The sequence below is a fragment of the Thermobia domestica genome, chromosome 4 (assembly GCF_964235325.1).
Source record: "Thermobia domestica chromosome 4, izTheDome1.hap1.1, whole genome shotgun sequence".
Classification (NCBI taxonomy): domain Eukaryota; kingdom Metazoa; phylum Arthropoda; class Insecta; order Zygentoma; family Lepismatidae; genus Thermobia; species Thermobia domestica.
The window spans coordinates 87,031,387-87,054,175 of NC_137457.1; positions in this window are offsets into that span (position 1 = coordinate 87,031,387).

Here is a 22,789-nt window from a genome sequence, read left to right on the forward strand (position 1 = left end):
ATATGTGAAAGGCAATGGTGAGAAATAAGGAAAAGGAATACAGGCAAAATATATAGGTTTAATGCTCAGCACAAGTATGCCAATTTACAAAGCATGTGCAGTAAAGATGCTGTTAAATTGACTAAGTTTGCGTTTGACGATAGAGATATATTTGAACAGGAAAATGTTACTTTCGTAAACTATATCATGATTTATGGGACAAATCAGGCAGGAGCAGGTTAACAATGGTTGAACAAGAGTTAACCGACGACAAAAAGGACAAATTAAAACAACCTATTACTTTCCAAGAAGTTAAGAAACGAATTAAAATTGTTCCATCCGGATTAGATAAAATTGATAAAAAAGATATCCATAAAGAGGCTGTTATGTATGTGCTGGTAAAATTGTATAATTTAATTTTAACCTCAGGATATGTCCCAATGAGTTGGAAACAGACAAAACTGTACTCATTCCTAAAACTGGTAAAGACTTAACTAAGGTAAATAATTGGTGTCTGTTGACAATTTCTTCAGTGTTATGTAGAATTCTAACTGTAATTATTGATACCAGGTTAAGACCAGTTATCCATATACATAATGATCAAAAAGGATTTATACTAGGTAGTTCAATTCTTTTTAACGGCTTCATGTTGTTAATGTTGAAGCTGGGAAAAACTGTTAAACCTGTTTATGGTTGTTTATTAGATATTTCCAAAGCTTTTGATACAATTCCACACCAAGCAAAAATAGATGTCTTGAGAAATAGAGCTATACCAGCAAATAAATTTAACACTGTTGCTAATTTATATGAAAATAATCAAACTGAATGTAATAATTTGAATGTTAATATTCTGATTAAGTGCGGCGTTCGTCATGGGGACCCACTTAGTACATTGTTATTCAATTTGGTATTACACAGTGTTATAAGTCAATTGAATATAAAGCAGATGGGGTTTGGTTTCCAAAATGTCCGTCCCACTACTCCATATGCCGATGACACATTGCTAGTTGCTAATTCGCAGCATGAACTTGCGGACATTTACAACTCGTGTTTGAGTTTTTAGACAAACTTGATATGAAAATTGCTGTGGATAAATGTTTGTCATTTGGTATTAAGCGACATAGAGAATCGTGAAATATTGATGGTTGTAACCTTACGTTGAGCAATAGTTATATAAGAATAGTAGACGAAGCTTTCGAGTATCTTGGCTGCAAATACACTTTATGTAATGGTATACAGAACAAACACCATTTAGACGAATTAAGTAGAATACTGAATGTGGTAGTGTTATACCTGTTAAAATTGTTTATGGTGAATGCTGCTTTATACACTTTAGAACCACGTTCTCTGATAATGTTAGGCTTTCAAGTTAGGCCTAACGACATAATTTTTGCTGTATATATAACTTCCCACTAAAACAAATCATTACCAAATTGTAAATATGAATGTATACTTTGTTACAATCTATAATTCAATTAAAAGCTGATAAACCAAAAACATATTTATAAAATACAGAACCATGAACATATACTGAGTACATCTCAGCTAAAACTATATAATCTGAATTTAAACAATCCACATAATACAGTCTCATGTTTATCTTCTTTAAAACATTTTCATTGTGACATGTGTGTATTTATTGCAGCACTTATTTCCCAACATCTTCCCCGGGTCTCCGCAAATGTAGTTAATTCCAAAACTTTCTTCGGGTCGTCGCAAATAACATTTCAGTACTTTTCGACCAATCTGCGTGACGAACAACCTCTTCAATGACGTACTTTTCCTGTTCTGAAGCACCTCAACATCCCAAAGCGTGAGCGGAAGCATTAGAAAGTTTTTTAAATGGTTGCATTTGGTAAACTCTACTGTAGACAGTGTATTTTATTCAAAGAAAAGAGACCGTGGACTAGTGTTCGCCAATATTCACAATATTATATTGCTCGCTCAGGTCAAGTTTATTTATACATTAAGATCCCTGGAAAATAATAATTTTTGATTGAGATGGTAAAGGTATCGAATTTGAATATAATTGAAGATAAGATTATAAAGAAACTAGATATCGAAAGACCATATAATTTAGTATTGTCAAATCAAATGATGTCAAAGTTAAAAGATAAATGCTTTGAAATATAGAAGGGGAAGCAAAGTCAAGGGAAAGGTATTCAGTATTTTCATAATGACCCTATCTCTAATTGTTTCCTTTTTGACAATGAGGTTCTTCCGGATAACCGGTTTATAGACGCACTAATGAAACACTCATGGCGTTAGGGTAATTATGGATAGAGCTCAGCCCAATTTAAATGTTGAATGTAGAATTTGCAAGGAACCGATTCAGTCTAGGGCCCATGTTTGGGAAAATGTATTCAACATGCTAATCGCCGTATATTTAGACACAATCGGGTCGTACTAAGTTAACCCGCCACTTTCAGTCCTAGGCTTCCATAGGATTACTGAATTGTAAAGTAAAGTAGATTTGCGTTGATTGACAATCCCAATTGTTGTCCTTATCTTTACAGACAAGTGAATGAAGAATAATATTTCCGAACTCTATATTATGAAGCTATAAACCTAAGAAATGTAACGGAGGTCACGTGTCCCGATACACAAAATAGGATATTCTGCACCTTATTAAAATTAAACATTAAATTGAAAGTATATTCTTTTGATGTTACAGTTTAGTAAACATATAGAAATATAAACTTATGTACCATTTAATCTCCGCAAGCAATTTATGTGGATAGCATAGACCTCCAAAATAATGTCTCGATTTTTATGTGTAACGGAGGTCATACCAACAAGCGATGTCATTACTCACCGCACGAAACCTGTTCAAAACTGGCAACACTTTTTAGTAAAAGAAGATGGCGCGTTTGATTAGCGACTGCAGCTGAATCGAGCAGATAAGCCATCAATTACGCAGGTAAGTGAAAATATATTAAACATTCCAGGCATTACTTTTGAAAACGTAACAACGGTCGCCTGATTCAAAGAATAAGTTGATTCCTGTATGTAAAATAAACTACTATTTTTTAAATCACATTCACAATGCTACATTACTGAAGAGGCCAGCACGATTAAGCCCACGTGCGTCGATAGCTGAAGCTACAGACCGAAAATGAAACGGCGGTCACTGTAACAGCGGTCACGAATCAGCGCGCAGTCACGGTCAGCGAAATGAGGCTTGTGTTTATCTCTCAGCATGGTTTAGAATCTTATTGATTGCTTTACTTTCTTTTAAATACAAATAAGTTTAGGAAACCATTCGGCCTTTTGTAGAGTGAAATACAGACAGAAGCGGAGGTCACTGAAAACTGATTTAGGTCATTCTAAGAATATCACTTTTAATATTTTATTGTGAGTGCATGTAATATTAATTGAAAGTATAACTTATTAACGCATCAGAGTTCGTAGTATCGTACTATTACAGAATGGTATGAAGATTTTCCATAATTTTCCTAAACAAAGAATCAAGACGCTGCGTTCAGTTTGATATTTTATTTTATTTTGTCCTACAGTGTATGCTGGAACTATTCTGCAAACCACTGATTACGCTACGAGATTTTGTAGATTTTTTCAGACGATGATCAGTATTTTTAAACGAATACGTTTTATAAGTGAAAATTTGAAACCACTGCTTTACAGGTATTTGTTTATTTTTACTTCCTATATAGCAATGGATATTCAGACTCCAACACTTTTAAAATCAGAATCCACCCTACGGAGGTATTTACACGATCGAAATGAAAATCTTCTTTCACGGAAGAAAGACTAGCAAAGAAGGAAGCTTACTGGTTCGGCACTTGAAGAAAAAACAAGGAAGGATCGAGAGAGGCAACGTAGAAAACGTGCAAAAATGACAGAAAATGAACTTGAAAAGAAAAGAGAGTATGACAGAAGAAAAGCTTGTCATTGGACAATTTGTAATTGTGAAGCTCGATGGAATATTGTACCCTAAGACTATTACTAAATTGGACAGCTGTGATAAATGTAAATGTAATGCAGTATTCAGGATCCGGACAGTTCAGTTGGCATAAGAAAAAGGATACCCCTCCTTATCGCTTAAGTGATGTGAAGGCTATAATAGATCCCCCAGTGAAAGTCATGACACCAAAGAAGCGAATATTTCATTATGCATTTTCTAAATGTGTTCTGCTTTGTAATTCTTCTAAGTTAGACTAAAGGACGGTAAAAAGATGAAATTGCCACGTTAGCTGCGAAAGTGTTCAGAACAAAGTTTTTTTTTTGTATTCTGTTTAAACTTATTTTATCTTATTTAAGAAACAAGTAGCTTTTCATTTTAATCTCTTAATGTATCACTAACTTTGGAGACCAATATTTTGAAGACAAACTAATTTTTAGTACTTCACTATAGGAACTAATGAGAAAAATATATGCAGAAAATATTTAACATATACAGTTCAACATTTTATTACGTAGTAAAATACTTCTTGTGAACAGACCTACTCACCTGATAAAGTTATGATAATCATGATTATGTATCAATGCCACTGTCGAAGTAACAGTGGTCACAGGTAAGTAACAGGATGTCACAAGCATAACAGCGGTCACGTTGTAACGGGAGGTCACACAAGAAATATAATTAATATAAATTGATTTTTCTAAACAACAATGGATTTTTACATTTCGTTGACAATCTACATCAATTTTTTATATAAATTTGACTTGAATGCTCAATAGAAATCACAAAAATATTTACAAAAATGGATCATAATTGTCATCCATTTTTTAATTGGAAAATAATTCGATTATGAAAGTGTGACCTCCGTTACAATTTTTCAAAACAAGCACACAAAGACGTGCGTATACCCAGCGACGTACGAGATATTTCATGGAATCAAATAGTGCACTTGTTTCTTTGAATCATAAGCTAATATAAGGCAAAATTTCAGTCTTGTACAATAACTTTAATTTTTCACGATTTTCAGTAATGAGAGTGGCGGGTTCACTTAGTACGACCCAATCAAGTGGTTAATATCCTGGAGAAGAGTTGTCAGATTAAGGGGTTTAGAACTGGCAAATAGTTAGTGATCCCTTAATTGCTAACCTGTGTTTTTACAAAAGACATATATTCAAATCTAGCTTTGTTGATGTAGGAAGATGGTAGACCGACTTTTCCATAAAAATTGCCTTCCATCTAATTCACATTCCTGATTATGAAACAATTTTTAAAGTTTCATTTATATCTTGTTATAATAATAATACAATCAGTGACGACTCCAACTTACATTTTTTGTGTTGGTGAAGTGGAGGGCAGAGCGTTTGTTATAGACCTACATTAATACACAAAAATCTTGGCGGGTAAGGCAATCGGCGATAAGGCTTAGCCATCGGGAAGCTCAGTACGTCCCACCCAATTGGCTTAGTTACTGGATTTAACTATTTGATCCCGTCTTGATCTTGAGAGATTTGTGCTACAAGTGGCTCATTAATAACCTTGTGATTTTTACATATGTACACCACTGATTGGTTTGGTTTGGATTTAGCGTCCTTTTTAGCAGTGAGGGATAGATATATATGAGACGTGGACTTAAAGCCTGACGTGGATACGAACCATATGAGTTCCTATTAGAAATCAAACCAAGAGTTCCTGCTGCAATGTTGCGTAAGCTGATTATATAGCAACAAGGAACCTCTAAGGACGCACTTGTTCATCACAATAATCATAAGTAAAATTTCAATTTATGAAATAATTTATAGTTTTACGTTCCATAGAAATGCCGGCTAAATTGTGGGATGGAGAAAGTGAAATGAAGCAGGAGAACTACGAGAAAACTCACGCATATGTTGTTTGTCCACTACAAAGTTAATTGGCGCGAGCTGGGATCGAACTAAGGACTCCATGCACCAGAGATGAATGCTCAACAACTAAGTCACCGCGGCGCTGTTATGAAATATTTTATTTAGTATTAAGTTTGAAAATAAATTATCATCGTACTACTTGTAATCTGTTCATCCCACATCTGTGAACTTAACGGTATTCGTTACATATTCACCATGTTTATATCGAATGATAGTTTATTTTTTATTTAATAAAACTCAGAAAGATAACAAAAGCATACCGCAGCATAGGAAGCAGCCGCGGTCTCTTGTTTCAGCTTCTTTGAAGCCGTAGGTTCCTTAAATCTTCAAATGTAATAAAGTTTGACACACGATTTATCTGCTAAATTTGAAGTGAGATTATAACCCGAAATTGGATCTGTCTCACTGATTTTGTGATATCTGTATAAAACGAATAGAATTTAATTAATCCATACGAACAGGAATCAAGAGTAATAGCATCAATCCGAATCTTGTTAACCTTTAAGTTGCAACAAATGTTGATTTTTGCACAACACGTTAATTTTAATCACCTGATTATCATAGTGCAAAATTTTGAAAGTCGTCTATGTTTCAGGCTAATAGTAACCAAATTCAAGCCCATAATAACCGTAATCAAGTTAGTTATGTACCTGTTCGCACGATCAACGTCAGAGAAGAAGGTGTTCTTAATGCGAGAAATAATAAGATTATATTGTAACCAGAATAGAACTGAACATAATTTTAAGGGTAATAGAACGGAATCTAATTTTAGGAGAAACAGTAACAATAATCGTAATGCATTTAGGAACAAAGCGAATAATAATTTTAACATTACACAAAATGGACTTTGTAATAGATTTATAGGTGGCAGGAATTCACAAAATAGAAACCAAGGTACCGTTGAAGAACATAATAGTACTGCAGCGTGCAACGTAACCTAACCCAATCCTTTACTAATATAACTTCAGCTAACGTTGTGGCGTCCGAGAAAACATTTTCAATTAATTTAGCATTGGTGCATTGAAACATAACATTTTCATTATGTTTAGGACCAAAATAATCAACTAGTTGGTCGTATTTTTGAATAAGTCCTCTTCGACGATAATTTATAGAATTAAAATATAAAATTGATTGTTAAATATATATAAGAATGAGATAAAATAATACACACACATGCACACACACACACACCCACATATATATATATATATATATATATATATATATATATATATATATATATATATATATAAATATTTATATATATTGTGAGCGTGTGTCCTCCATCACTCGCATTCCATTTAAATTCTCCAGTCAGCCCCATCTGAAGTTGAATAATGCTCTATGCACAATACGTTGTCGCAAACCTTGAATAATGATGCTGTTCTTTGACGTGTTGCCAAAACTTTGCCGTGATGACTTGCCTTACGTGCTCAGGAAACAAACGAATGTGAAGTGGCTATGATTTGTTAAAAAATAGTTTCGTAAAACTCATCGTCTTCGACATTTATTTCTATTGTTTTTGGTACTTTGATTATTTCATTTAAATAGTAAATAGGTATAAAACCCAATAGTAGAAATATTATTTACCTAAGAAAGTTTTCTAATAATAGTTTAATGTTACTCACTACCATTAATAGGCGTAGGAAGACAGGCACTGTGTGTTGAAGGCGCGAAAGATTAGCATTGCGAAGCCATCACAAGAACAAAGACCAAACATATAATGGCAGTGAAAAGAAAATATCCGATTAAACGGGCAATCCTCCACGGTGTTCTAAAATTAATTATAAAAACGTCTTCTATAGTTAACACAGTTGTACGTCGTAAATACTATAGTGAAAATTGATGAACATATTTGAAAATAATACAACTTAGTTGAAAACCCAAGTGAACACGCATCGTTAAATGTATGGCGAACATGACTGATCAATAAACAAAATCAATCTTCGCAAGTTGAAAGTTATATAGAAAGGTGAATTCAATCGTCGTACTATCAATTTATTGTATATTAAGTAACTTCACCGTGAATTCTACAATGAGGAGCTGCAAGTTCAAGTAATTCGGATGGAGCCTTAAATTCATCGTTGGAGTAAGAAGAAAATACTAAAAGAATTCCCGTTCCATGGAATTACACTAAATTCCTCACAGAATCCCCTGTAAACAATGTGAAAAGTGGTGAAGTGTTCAGTGATTCAACGTGTGCTAAATGGTCGTACACCACTAATCTTAAACAGGCCGCCATTAAATACCCAATTCCATTTTAAATTAATTCTTCGTCCTTTTTTATTTTTTTATTCTATATTAAATGGGCAAGAATGTTCTGAAAATATATCGAAATAGTTGTGCCAATATAAATATACTGGTAAAAGATACACGTAAGTAAGTGGGAAGTGTAAATTACTTTTTGATCAAGTAAATTTTATCCTATGCATTTGTTTTGTTTTCAGTTATGTTTTCCACGTTTCTTACACGAATCATTAGAGGGAATTCTTAGTATTTTGTGTTGGTATTCATAGAAAGTGAGCTCTGCATGCTTCAACAATTGACGCATCAGGGATGGTGGGTATGTATGAGAGCAACCCCTGCGTGAGTCCATCTTGGTACATAATTTGATGAAGAGCTACATTTAACTTTTGTTCTAACCACAGCCACCTGCAGAGTTTTGTATTTGTTCTTACTGACCACTAAATCCATTTTTGCATATAAAAATTAACAGCCCGAACATGAAATATCGAACCTGGCCGGTCATAAGAATGGCGCTCCGAACACCGACTGCATTCCTGCACCGTTAAATTGAAAGTGATTTATGTTCAGAGACGTAAAGTTAAAAGATAAGTCTGACACGTGTTTAGAATTTTTATAGTCGTGCAAAGTGGATGAAAGTAATGTTAAGTTACTGTTGGACGCAATTAAAGCAAATAAAGGTGAAATGCAAATTTTACGCAAATCTCTGGAAAATAAAATAGAAATAGTTAATGAATCTTTGGCAAGCAAAATATTTGAAGTTAATGAACAAACTAATAATGTACGCGAATCTTTGGAAAGCAAAATAGGGTTAACGAATCTTTGGAAAATAAAATTTTAGAAATAAGCGAAGCCACGAAAAAACAAATTGACGATAAACTCGAGGTACAATTAGAATTAGTAACGAAAGAATGTGTAGGTAGATATGAACAAATATCCAAAGATATAGATGAGAAATGCGAGCAGATAAATGATAAGTATGAGAAAATGTGGGGAAAAACTGTTCAAAATTGTAAAGAACTTGAGATTATTACGGCTGATTTTGGTCAATGTAAGCAAAAGGCGGACATAGCATTTGAAAAAATTGGATTGATCGAGGAGTCCTTAAACAATATTGAAAGTAATTTTAAAACTAAAGAAAACATGTTAGTAGTATTCAGTGACACGACTCACAAGGTAGAAAGAAATGTTGCTATATTCCACCGTAGGGTAGATATTTTGTCACAGAACACTATTCCTCAAGGTATTGACGTAATAAATATGAATCAAGACATTGGTTTAATAAGTGATAGGTTCTCAGGTTTGGAAAAAAAGTGGATGAAACTCAAACGAACTTAACTGACTTAGCTAAGGGCGCTAACAAAGAGGGGAGTGAACGTAATTTGCGTAGATTAAGTGTACCGGGCGATGATAGGAGTAGCAATAAGTCAAAGTGCAGTAAGGAAGAAAGCAGTAGTTGCAACCTAATGGATTCTAGTTCCTCGACATCAAGCTAGATAACAAAACTAAAAAAACGAATCAAAGTAAGAAAATCAGATAGGGGCGATGTAAAAAATGCTAAACGGCGAATATTACGTCACGGTGACATTGAAATGTTTCCAATGCTTTCAGATTTAGAAGATGGTGAGTGACTTACTTCATTTTTAAAGCAGTTTGAGTACGCGGCGCATGCTGTAGATTTATCTCAATCTCAATATTTAGATGTACGAGGATTTATTTTTACCGGTAATGCTCGTGAGTGGTATAAATCAAAATTAGGTACATTTCGTTCATTCCAGGATTTTACTAAAGAATTCTAAGCTCATTTTGCTTCTGAACAAGTTATTGCGAGTAAACTATCGGTGTTGCAATGTCATGCGTTTAACCGAAAACCGACGGTACCGTTACCGACTTTGTTTATAAATGATTAAACAAGATGCGAGGTTTGTCATCTGGTATACCAGAAACATTTATAGTGAACACGATTAAACAGCTGCTACCCATTTCTAACCGACGACAGTTGGCATTGTTCCCAAATTTGGATTTTAATTCATTTTTAACTGCCATACAAAATCTTGAAGCGTTGTATTATGATAGTAGACACATTAATAATAGGAACAATTTTCACGGTAGGACTGTACGTGTTAATCAGGTAGATGAAGTGCAAGACAACCATGAGAAATACAGTAAAAAGGGAAATTATAGTAATGAAAACCATGTAAATTTAAATAAAGGGAAGTTTAAAGGCCCGAATCGGAAGAGAAATTCGAATAAGAAATGGTTTTAGTGGAAGAAAGGCAAGAATAGTCATGCTGGGAGTAGTGATCGTAATCAGGGTCAAGGTAAGAATCACAATAATTATGAAGGTGATCATGACTATGAAACTTCGAATCACAATGGAAGAGTTAGTTTTGTAAATAGTAATTATGATGAAGGTATGAACCGAGCACAGGCAATGCCTACATATGGTCAATCTGCACCTTAATTTCCATACCTTAGCCCAAAAGTTATGTTCCCACAAAATAAAGATCAAAATTTAAACTAACGTCACTCTCCAACGCGAGTGCGGTTGGGAGAGTTGGTAATGTAAACAAGGTACTCAAAGTAGCAATACATTCAAAAATGATTTTCAATGCGAGTTTGTTGTGATTGTAAAAATATAGTTAATGTAGTAAGCTGGGACATTGATTCATCTGAAAGTAGCGATGAAGATCAAAAGGTTAATAGTGAATGTAGGTCAGCTGAGATAAAGGTACAGATTTTAAATCAACCAATAGTAGCCTTGTGTGACTCTGTAGCATCTGTTAATATTTTGTCTTTAAAGGTATGGAAACGGGTAGCGTCAATAATTTCCCATGCTCACTTGCGACCAGCTCCAAATATTTTGTTGGTGGATTTTTAAGGTAAGAAAAAGAAACAGGTGCAAGGTGAAACAATATTGTCTATTGAAATAGGGAAAGATTGTTTTGACGTACGTGTGCCAGTTGTTTCCGACTTAAACGCAGAATGCTAATTGGGTAGAAATTTCCTGACTCTATCTAAGGCGAAAATAGATTTTGGTAACAATTCTGTTAGGGTTGGGAAAAAAGGGGGAATCGTTAACATACCTATGCTATGTGGTCAAGTTGGTAATGCCAAAGTTACTAAAATTTTAACTAAAGGTGATATACAGCAAAAGATAAACTTTGTGTCTCAGGCTGATAGCGAAATTAATATGAATCGGAATTTTAGCGACAGTGATGATAAATCGGAATGTTTATTTGAGATTGGAAAATGTAAATGTAGAATGTCCCAGAGTAAGGAATTTTGTAAGTGAAAAGCGTAAATTAGAAAAAGAATAATAATCTTGTTGTTAATTTTGTTGTTTTTTCTAAATAAGCTTACGATAAAATTCGAAATTCTTGCAGTGATAAAAAAGAAATGAAAGTTTTAAATTGAGAAATTGCCAATGAAGATAGATTTTTGTTCGATTATTATTCACAACAAATTTCAGAGATTGATAATGAGATCGAAATATCGAATTGTAGATTGTTAAATAGAGTTGCAGTTTGTAATACGAATGATTGTCAAACAGAAAGTGAATTTGTTTCAATTTCAGAAATACCAGAAAAGGTTACGGAAGCAAAGCTGTCTGATTTTGAAAAGGAAAAATTGTTCAAACTGTTGTTGAAACATAGGAAATTTTTTGAAAATATTCCCGGACGCTGTAATAAATCTGAGTACGCTATTGGGGTAGATACTGATCAACATCTAGTCAAAAGGTAAAATACATTACCATACAAATTCAAAGAACATATTGATTCACAAATTGATGAGTGGTTACGATGTGGAGTAACAGAACCTTGTGTATCAATTCATTCTCATCCAATTTTCGGTGTCCCAAAGAAAAATACTAGTAAGATGGGTGTAGTAGTGGATTTAACGGTTTTGAGCTCCCATGTAAAAATAAAACAATTGAAAGTAAACAAAATAAATAACTTGTTGTTGAAGTTTCAGGGTGCAAAGTATGTAAAAAAATATTGATCTAGTAGGATGTTGCACGCAAGTTCCAATTTCTGAAAATTGTAGAGATTACACAGCTTTTTGCTGGAATGGAAAGATGTATAGATTCACGTTCATCCCTTATGGATACGCAAATGGAGGTGTAGGATTAATGGCTTGTCTTTTGGTTGTGTTAGGTCATGCATTATTTGATAAATTAGTCACGTATATTGATGATATTTCAGTACCAAGTTTTCTTTTAATGAGCAGTGAGAAATTTTGAATTTGTTGTTTACGAAATTAGAAGAAGCCAATATGACTATAAATTTAAAGAGATCTTCATTTTACAACACGAGCTTCCAATTTCTTGGTTTCATAGTCACACCTGAAGGCGTGAAAAAGGATCTGTCATACGTCCAAACAATTCGAACATTGCCGCGTCCCAAGAATGTAAAAGAATTAGAGCGAGTATTAGGTTTATTTCAATGGTATTCGAAATTCGTATATCATTTTGCTCATCTAGCCAATCAGTTGTTTGAACTCTTGAAAAAGAATAAAAGGTGGCTCTGGACCGACAAGTGTGAGCAGAGTTTTGTTAAGTTAAAAGAATCTTTAGCTGAAGAGGTGTTGATAAATAATCCGCTGTTAGACCACGATTTTTGTTTAGTGACGATAGTTTGCTAGTAGCTGTCGGAAATATATTATTTCAAGAAGTCAATGGTGAAAAACACATACTTGGTTTTTACAGTAAGACTGAATATTGCACAACGAAATTACACTATTACTGAATTAGAAACAGATACGATTCTAACTGCAATACGCAAATGGGGACATTTGTTATATGGCCACCATCTGCAAGTTTACACAGACCATAACTCCTTAGTGTTTTTAAATAAAATTCACCATTGGAACTCGCGTTTGGCTCGGTGAAGTCTTGAATTACAGGGATTTGATTTAGAAAGCACATTTCGGGCAGTTTGAATATTGCCAGTGACACATTGTCAAAAATAGTTTATTACCTTCCCAGTGAAATTTTGGACATAAACAATTTGGAAGTAGTCCCTTCATTTTTCAGAAATCTCACACCAGGAGAGTTAACCGAAAAACAAAAGTTACATCCTGAATACGACAAAATTATTAAGTTTTTAGAAAAACCGTACGATCCTTACAACAACTTCAAAAATAGAAATGTAGAGAAATTCTATAAATTGGGAAACGGAATTTTGCTTTGTAAGAAATTTCATTTTTCTAATAGTAGGAGGATTTGTATTCCACCTTCTTTAGTAAATTTGGTAATTGAAGAAATGCATAATAAACGTGGCCATTTTGGATGTGATAGAACAGTAAGTTTTATCAGTGAAATTTGTTATTGGAAACCAATGCGGCGAGACGTGAAGATCTATATCAATGACTGTCTCGAGTGTAAACAAAGTAAAGTCGACCCCCGAACACCAGTTAGATATTTAGAAACCATACAGGTGAAAGGCCCTAAATGACTGATCTCTATCGATATCATTGAAGTCTTGTGCCATCTCCTTCAAAATGAAAATTTATACTTTCAGTCTTGGACGTTTTCATTCTCTACCTCGCTCTTTATCCGATTCGAAACGCTACTACGAATTGTGTCGTTAATTGTTTAGAATCATTGTATTTTGTGCATCTAGAAATACCTTCGGCTTTATTGGCGGACAATGTTAGTTTTTTATTTCTAAAAATTTCAAGCAGAAAAAGGAAGAATATTGTGTTAAAATATTTTATGCAACGCCGTACCATCCAGCCTCGAACGCAGTCGAGAGGATCCATCGGGAAACGAGCAGGTTATTTAGGTTAATTTGTAAGGATGATCATGCTTCCTGGGATAAATTTACATCGCAAGTTGTTGTGTTATTAAACTATTCAATCTCAAGTAGTCTTAGAGCGAGTCCAGCCAGTTTGTATTTGAACATTCAGGCTGAAAAGCGTATCTTCGAACATTTTGGTATTTTTAAGAACGATATAATCGAAAATGATAGTGAAGGTCGGGACAATAAATTGGTAATGGCAGATTTTAAAAGAAAAGAAGTAATTCGAAAGCGAAATGAAAGGTATAACTCACAACAGGAGAGCAAACACAAAAAACGTAAATGATTTGGTATTTTTAAAACAGACATATTTAAGTTTCGCTACAGATAAGAAAACTTCGAAGTGTTTTGATGCATTTAAAGGACCCTATCTCTGTGTCAATAAACCATCAAATTCAGAAAAGGTGTTCGAATTGTTAGATTCCTTAACTGGTAAATCGATTGGCTCGCATTCTGTAGACCGACTTAAGGTGTGGAAACGTACGAAATCAACTCGAAAGATTTGGTTAGATTTAACTGTAAAACACAGTTCTGAAAAGTATCACGATGTAATTTCAAGTGAGTTTAGGAATTCAGATTTAGAAAGTAGTGTTGAAACTTTTCTTTGCAGTGCTCTTACCACAGTACCTGTATGTTTGTCTCCAAAAGTTAAGTCAAGGAGTAATAATAAACGGATAAAGAAATTCTAGAAAAATTGTTGGATGTTGATAAATATTTGGATTTTTTGTACTGTAAACTATGTTCCTCCGATGTGTTGGAATTCGCGTTGGTAAATTTACAAAATCCTTACGTGTTATTGAATGAGCGAGTTCAAAAGATGTAAAAAAATTGTTTGAAATGATGTGAGCAGGCATCTGTGACCAGCTATTCGAGTACTAGATGGACGTTTATATTTTTTCCTAAAGTAGCGGAAAAAAGAGTAAAGCTGTATGCCAAGTCATAGAAATGAGGTCCCCCTATGTATTTTGGGTTATAAAATATTTATTTAAAGCCCTTAGTAAGCAATTTCGGTTAAGTCCATTCTTTATTATTTTAGAATTTAACCTTATGTTTTATCTTCCACCCTCATCTCGGGATAGGGACACAAATGTTTATTATGGGTAGTTATCTTCAAAACTTAGCAAGGCAGACCCTGTGGAGTGGTCAGAGAGAAGAAAAACTGAATTTATATATTTTAAAAATTTAGCTGTGGATCTTGAATGCGCCGATAAATTTTTATTAAATCTCGACAAAAGTATATTATTCAATGCTATGTTGAATATAAAGTCTTTAATATTTAATATGTTTTGGAAATTTTTTACTGATAAGTAAAATTATTTTGTATCTTCATATTACTGTATTATTGCATAATGTTTGGAGTTAACAAATAAGTTGATATTATGTTGTTTAAAAGCTGTACTTTGAATGTTTGAAATGAAATAAAATCTTTGCTTTACGTCCCACGGTTATGCCGGTTATGCTTAAGGAGACGGTGATGATGAGTATTGAATGAAATGGTGGAATGAAGAAAGTGGGAGGAAACAGAGAACCCCAAGAAAACCCACGCACACGGTGTGTGTCCACCACAAAGTTCACTTGGCGGGGGCTTTGAATGTTTGAATAATGAAAATAATATTTTATTAAAAGTTATTTTAAAAGTTAGTTATGAGTAAGCATATAAGCGCACAAACATATTTAGTTTTGCATTTTATATTTCATTTTCTTTAAAATGTTGAACATTAAATATACTTAGTGTAATATAATGAAAATATTTAGTTTAAGGTATAACAACACGATTCAGACACATGCATATACATATGTAAAAAAAGAAGCCCATTTGATATAAGTAGCCCATTAAGTTTGTGTAAAGTGTTAATGAACCATGATATATCAAGAACTAATATTGCAAGAAAGAAAAGGAGTAATCATCAGAAAAACATATTTTAAGAAGAGAAAGATCTCAAGTTCTCAGGATTCAGATAATCTGCGATGAAGATCGTCGTCCCTCTCGCGCCATTTGTGAGCGTGTGTCCTCCCTCGCTCAAATTCCATTTGTTTAAATTCCCCAATCAGCCCCATCTGAGATGGAATAAGGCTCTATGCACAATACGTTGATGCAAACCTTGTATAATGATGCTGTTCTTTGACGTGATACCAAGACTTTGCTGTGATGACTTGCCGTACGTGCTCAGGAAACAAACGAATGTGAAGTGGCTATGATTCGTTAAAAAACAGTTTCGTAAAACTCATCGTCATCGACATTTATTTCTATTGTTTTTGGTACTTTATTTTATTTAAATGGTAAATATTTATAAAACTCAATAGTACACAAATTATCTACCTAAGAATGTCTTCTACTAATATTTTAATATAACTCACTTCCGTTAATAGGCGTACGAAGACAAACACTGTGTGTTGAAGGCGCGAAAGATTAGCATTGCGAAGCCATCACAAGAACAACGACCACACATATAATGGAAGTGAAAAGAAAATCTCCAATTAAACGAGCAATCCTCCACGGTGTTGTAACATCTTCTATATTTAACAGTTTCACGGCGTAAATATTATAGTGAAAATTGATGTATATATGTGAAAATAATACAACTTAGTTGAAAGCACAAATGAACACGTATCGTTAAAATATATGGCGAACATGACTGATCAATAAACAAAATCAATCTTCGCAGTTGAAAGGTGAATTCAATCGTCGTACTATCAATTTATCGTATATTAAGTAACTTCACCGTGAATTCTACAATGAGGAGCTGCAAGTTAAAGTAATTCGGATGGAGCCTTAAATTCATCGTTGGAGTAGGAAGGCAATTCTAAAAAGATTCCCTTTCCATGGAATTATACTAAATTCCTCACAGAATCCCCTGTAAACAATGTGAAAAGTGGTGAAGTGTTCAATGATCCAACGTATGCTATGTGGTCGTACACCACTAATCTTAATACAGGCCGCCATTAAAAATCCAATTCCATTTTAAATTAATTCTTCGTCCTTTTTAATTTTCTATTCTATATTAAATGGGCTAGAAGGTTCTGAAAATATATCGAAATAGTTGTGTCAATATAAATATACTGGTAAAAGATACACGTAAGTAAGTGTGAAATGTAAAATACTTTTTGACCAAGTAAATTTTATTCTATGCATTTGTTTTGTTTTCAGTTATCTTTTCCACGTTTCTTACATGAATCATTAGAGGGAATCCTTAGTATTTTGTGTTGGTATTCATACATACTTTTATGCCTCAACGATAGGCGCGTCAGAGATGGTGGGTATGTATGAGAGCAACCTCTGCGTGAGTCCATCTTGGTACATAATCTGATGAAGAGCCAAATTTAACTTTTGTTCTAACCACAGCCACCTGGAGAGTTTTGTATTTGTTCTTACGGACCACTAAATCAATTTTTGCATATAAAAATTAACAGCCCGAACATGGAAAATCGAACCTGGCCGGTCATAATATATATATATATATATATATACGAGGTCTATTCGAAAAGTAATGTTACTACATATGAAAAAATACGTAAAGATCCAGGATTCTTTCTTAAACTGTAACCAATTCAAGATGTCTTATTCGGGCGCTACATTACTTCCATTTTCTTGTAGTTATGTTTGGGAACATTGCATAAAAGTACTCAATCTTTTGATTAGATGAAAAAGAAGAAAGAGATAATATGTTGTTGATTCTAGATATAAAAGAAATGAAATTTAATTTTAGTATCTGAAGATGTATGTTGGTTTTACGTATAAAAATTGTAACCATATTTACCGTAACAGTGAATAATTTTTCGAATTAAAAATGTTGCTATGACGACCGAAGAAGAAATCTATTATTAATAGAGTTGTGAAAAGAGTAATAAAAGGTAATAATAATATAAGTGATGTGTCTGATTTGAAGTATTTTTGAATGTGTTGACAACTTTAAAATCTACACGAATTGTGGGAAAATCTAACATGTGAAATATCAGAACTATAAGTTATAATCGTTACAAAGGGAAATACACTCGGAAAGGATTTTCCCCATTTACGTTTTCAGCTTTTTGAGCTTGATTTGTGTGGTGTGCTGATACCAATTTTACAGAAAGTTATGCTCAATATTGATCAAGAAACTCCGCTAAGGTGTTAAGTACAGTTATTTTTAAAATAAATTTCAAAGTTAAGACACCAGCTTCTTATTGACCCTTATCCCTCATTAACATTTGATCATATTCTTACGTTTTGAACATTTCATCTCCATCACTTCCCTATCGAAAACATTTTCCTTGCAATTATAACAGAGATATAGCTGAAAAACAAAAATGAGACTACTTCATATATGAGGCCTGTTGTGCTTAAGTCCGTTAAGTTCACTTCGAAAGGCAAAATCAAAGAAGAGTGAAAAGAAAGCTTTTTTCAGGGTAGGAATACTATCCTTGGACAACAGTGTTAAAAATAAATGTCTTAAAACAGTATGTATTGTGTATTATGTCTTACATATGTATGTATAAAATATGTTTAATGGTTTTTGGCTCTCCTTTCATTCAAAGTAGACTAAAGGGGGTTTAGCACATCAAACCCCATATAAGTTCATGAGGTTTCACATAATTTTATTGTTTCTCTTCTGTCAATATCCAATAAATTTTCTTAAACATTCTATTAGCAAGATTGACTCCATACGTAGATGAAATTATTGGAGATTACCGTAGCGGATGTAGGTTAAATCGATCAACTACCGACCAGATATTTAGGCCTACTATTCAACTAATACTTGAAAAGAAATGGGAATACAATATTCTGGCACATCCATTATTGACTTTAGACTAGGGTAGGAGGTAAACATTGTACAGTACAATATGCTTACAGAATTTGCAATACCGAAAAAGGTAGCTTATGTTTGATTGAATCCCAAAGTAAGATTCGAGTAGAGAAATTCTTGTTCACGAGCTTTCACGTTGAGAATAGCCTGAAAGAAGGAGATGCGTTCTGGACATTACTATTTAACTTTGTTCTGGAGAACACTATAAGGAAAATCAAAGACAGGAATCAGGTCCTAGAGCTGAATTGTATTTACCGGGTTATGGCGTATGAATATGATGTAAATTTAATAGGGGACGATAGAACAATAGAAAGGGATACAGAAATCTTACTTAACGCTTTACAACGATTAGTATAAAATCATCAACCTTTTCTTCCTTCCATTCCCGGATTTCGGCACCATATACAACGATAACGAATCCTGGTTCTTTTGATTTATATTTAATTTGAACCATTAAATAACACACGCTCCGTTCCTTATTTTGATTCCATTTTTTTATATTATATATCTGGTTGCCTTCTGACAACCTGTTATCCAAAGACTTATTATTTTTTTTAAACATTTGAATATCTTTTATACATTGACAATCATATTATTTAAAACATTTCTTTCTCTTCTTCAGATAGTAAAAATCAGCCAGCCTAGTACATATTTTGAATATCTTATGACCCAAAATTACAAATATACAACGTACTGTTGTAGCTTGCAGGGATATGGCCTTAAACGTAAATGCAGAAAAAAACTAAATAAATGGAAGTTTTTCCGGATCGTAATACTGAATTTTATGGATGCGTTAAAATACCAAATAATATTTTCTTTCGACAAAGTGGAAACTTCCAAATACGTAGAATTATTATTAACAGACCAAAACCATAATCACAAAAAAATTGATGTCAAATGAAAGCAGGGATTTCGTGTTATTATTCAGTTAAAAAAAATTTTGTTGCGAATTCTGTTGAGGAATTTGTAGCACAAAATATAAAACGATAATCATGCATGTTGTACTATATGGTTGCGAAACATTGTCACTCATTCTGAGGGAAAATCGCAGACTGATAGTATTTGAAAACAAGATTCTTAAGCCAATATTCGAACTCCAAGAGGAACGGGAATGGCGGAAACTCAATAACGATGAACTGCATAATTTTATACCGTTTACAAAAACATTGTTAGGGTCATCAGGCCTAGGAGGCTCAAATGGGCAGGGTATAATGCCAGAATGGAAGAAATTAGAAACGCTTTCAAAGTTCGAACTGTAAATCCAAATATGGAAACAAAAATTAGGAAGACTGAGGTGCAGATGGGAGTACAATATTAAAATGGTTCTCGCAGAGATTCAAATATAAAGTAGAAACTGTGTCCAGTAGGCTAAGGACGGAAATCAATGGAAAGCTTTTGTAAATGCGGCACTGAATCTCCTGCGTCCATAGGCTATAGAGCTATATTAAGTTGTTGATACATTTAGCTTCTTTTTATTTGACAGAAATGTTACTACAGGAACTAAACAAATTTTTCTCTAGTAAAGAGGATTTCGATTCAAGGTATCCACAAATTAGCTATTTACATTAATAAGAAAACAAATTTGATGGTGATTTGATATAGAAAGGCATCTATACTTTCTTTCAAAGTATATATATATACTATTCCCGTTTGTATGGGCGCCCTTTTAGTAGACTTGTCCACCGCTCTCATTAGTATCCCAGCACGGCCCTGCAAATCCCCAAGTCGAATTCAAAAGAAAATTATCTCAATCGATTGTACATAGTTTGCACAGTAATGCGCAGGCGAAAGTTTTGTTTCTACGCTATCACGGGCGTCGACAGAAGGAAAACAAAGGGGAGCTGTTTAAGTGCTAGCCCCACCATGATTGATTTATATAAATTGTGGCGATCGTTTATACATCGTTTGTGCAGAAATGTGCAGGTAAAAGTTTTGTTTGTACCAAATAATGTACGGATGTGAATATTTATAATATTTGACTTAGAATTGAAGAAAAGGGATGGGGATTGTAATTATTGTAATTATGTATATATCTCGGAATTTCTCAAAGTTAGAGGTATGAAAGTTTTTCGACTTCAAATTTCAAATGTTAAACCAGTATATCGTGTTTTAACGTTTTTCGATACTTAACGTAGAAAGTAAGAAACGGGGTGGGGCTACATCTATGTATGTTACCGTTTTTGCTGTTTAGTGATCAACGTTAACTGGTTTGAATAGGGTTGCTGAAATTGAAAATGGCAACTATTACACTATTCGACAAAAAAATTCTTTTTGTGTGGCACACGGAAGAAAATATCTAATGCTAATAGAACTTTTCACGTAGAATTAGAATCTGCAATCGGTTTTTCTCCATCAACCTCAGTTTTCCCGTGACAGAGGAATTTTCGGGAATTTTTTTTCTAAAATTTCCTTTTTTTCTTTTTTATAACTGTAGCTCGGGTACCTAAGATATATAAACGCACAAGTTATGTTGTATGTTAGCTTGATTTATACTTAATAAGGCCTCCAAATTTCATAAGAATGGCATTAATATTTCTAGAGATATAAACATATTTATATAAAAAATATATGTGTACTGTTCATTTTACGATATTCATAAGTGCAGATAAAATCACATATAACTTCCACGAAAATTACAACACAAACACGATTTATATCTCATTGGATTCGAAATAAAGCATATTTTCAATGATGTATACACCGTGTCACCATTTTATATCTACTTAATAAATAATATAAAAGAAGTGAGTGGTATGTTCTTAATAAATGAACACTTACTTACCTCAACTAATATGTTTTAGTTGTCGACTTTCTTAATAGTTTGGCCTCTGGAACATCTCTTTTGGGTGTCCAACAGTAATCAGCTAGCACTTTTGTATCTCTTCTCATGGAGGAAATGTCCTGATGAAAACGTTCCCCACACTCATCACTAAGAGTACCACGGTTGTCAGGAAAGATATACAGGTGGAGGTCTAGAAAGTTAACTTTAAGGGACATGATACAACCCATTTCTTTGAATGATTGCAGGAAATCACTCAGAATTTCACGGTAATTTGGGGCTTTCTTCTTTCCTAAAAATTCTCTGCTAAACATTTAAATGAACACCAAGCTGCTTTCTCAACCAGAGCTAAGAGTCCCCCAAAGTTTTCGTAACGATTAAAACATCTTATTTGGGGGTCTACAAAAGTTCCTAGCATCACTAACCCGAGGAAATTTTTCCTTGAGGTAACAAAATCCTGCATTACTTTTGTCCATTACCTTAACAAAGTTTTTGAAGAGCCCCAACTTCATGTGAAGAGGAGATAGAATTATCTTATCAGGGCTCACCAGTGAGGTATGAACAGCATTCTTCTGTCCAGGAGTTAATACATGCGTTGGCCATTCCTTCTTGATGTAATGTTCCGCTTTGTTCCTGTCCCATTCGCAGAGGAAACAACAATATTTCGTATAATCAAACTGCAAACCCATTAACAAAGAAATAACTTTTAAATGACAAAACAAACGGTCCAGTTGTATTTCTCATACTGAATTTTTTCTAACACTATTTCGATGTTTTCATAGATTTCCTTCATTTAATTGCATAAGCCAAAAGCACTGTAGGAAATTTGTTGCCATTGTGCAAAAGGACAGCCTTAAAAATAGTTTAGGAAGAGTCAATAAACAATCTCCACTCTGTACTTATATGTGCAAGTGCAAATGTATCCATCACAGCACAGACATTATTACAATACACTAAATCATTTTCTTGAAAGAAAAAAATAGTTTTGAAAATAATAGTTTTGAGAAGATTCCAGAATATAAGTCTAGAAGCAACAAGTTCTGTCTTTATCTTGGATAGTTTTAAATCCCGTACGAGGTCATTTAGTTCACCCTGAGTTATCAAATGAGGATCCAATGTAGATGTGATTCCTACATAAGTTGGATCATCTTCTTCATTTGGAACTTCAGTAGTTGCCTCAAGTACATGATCTTCATTGACCGTAAGATGACGATGATGTACTGGTATAGGCAATTGTGCACTGAGTTGAACTGGCCTAATTGCTGATGGAAAATTAGGGTACTATACTGTGTGGTTAGATTTACTGGTTATTCCTTTATCTGTGTCATATAAAAGTAGCAGTCTGAAGAATGATCTCTTGTTTCCCTCCAGATCATCGCTAC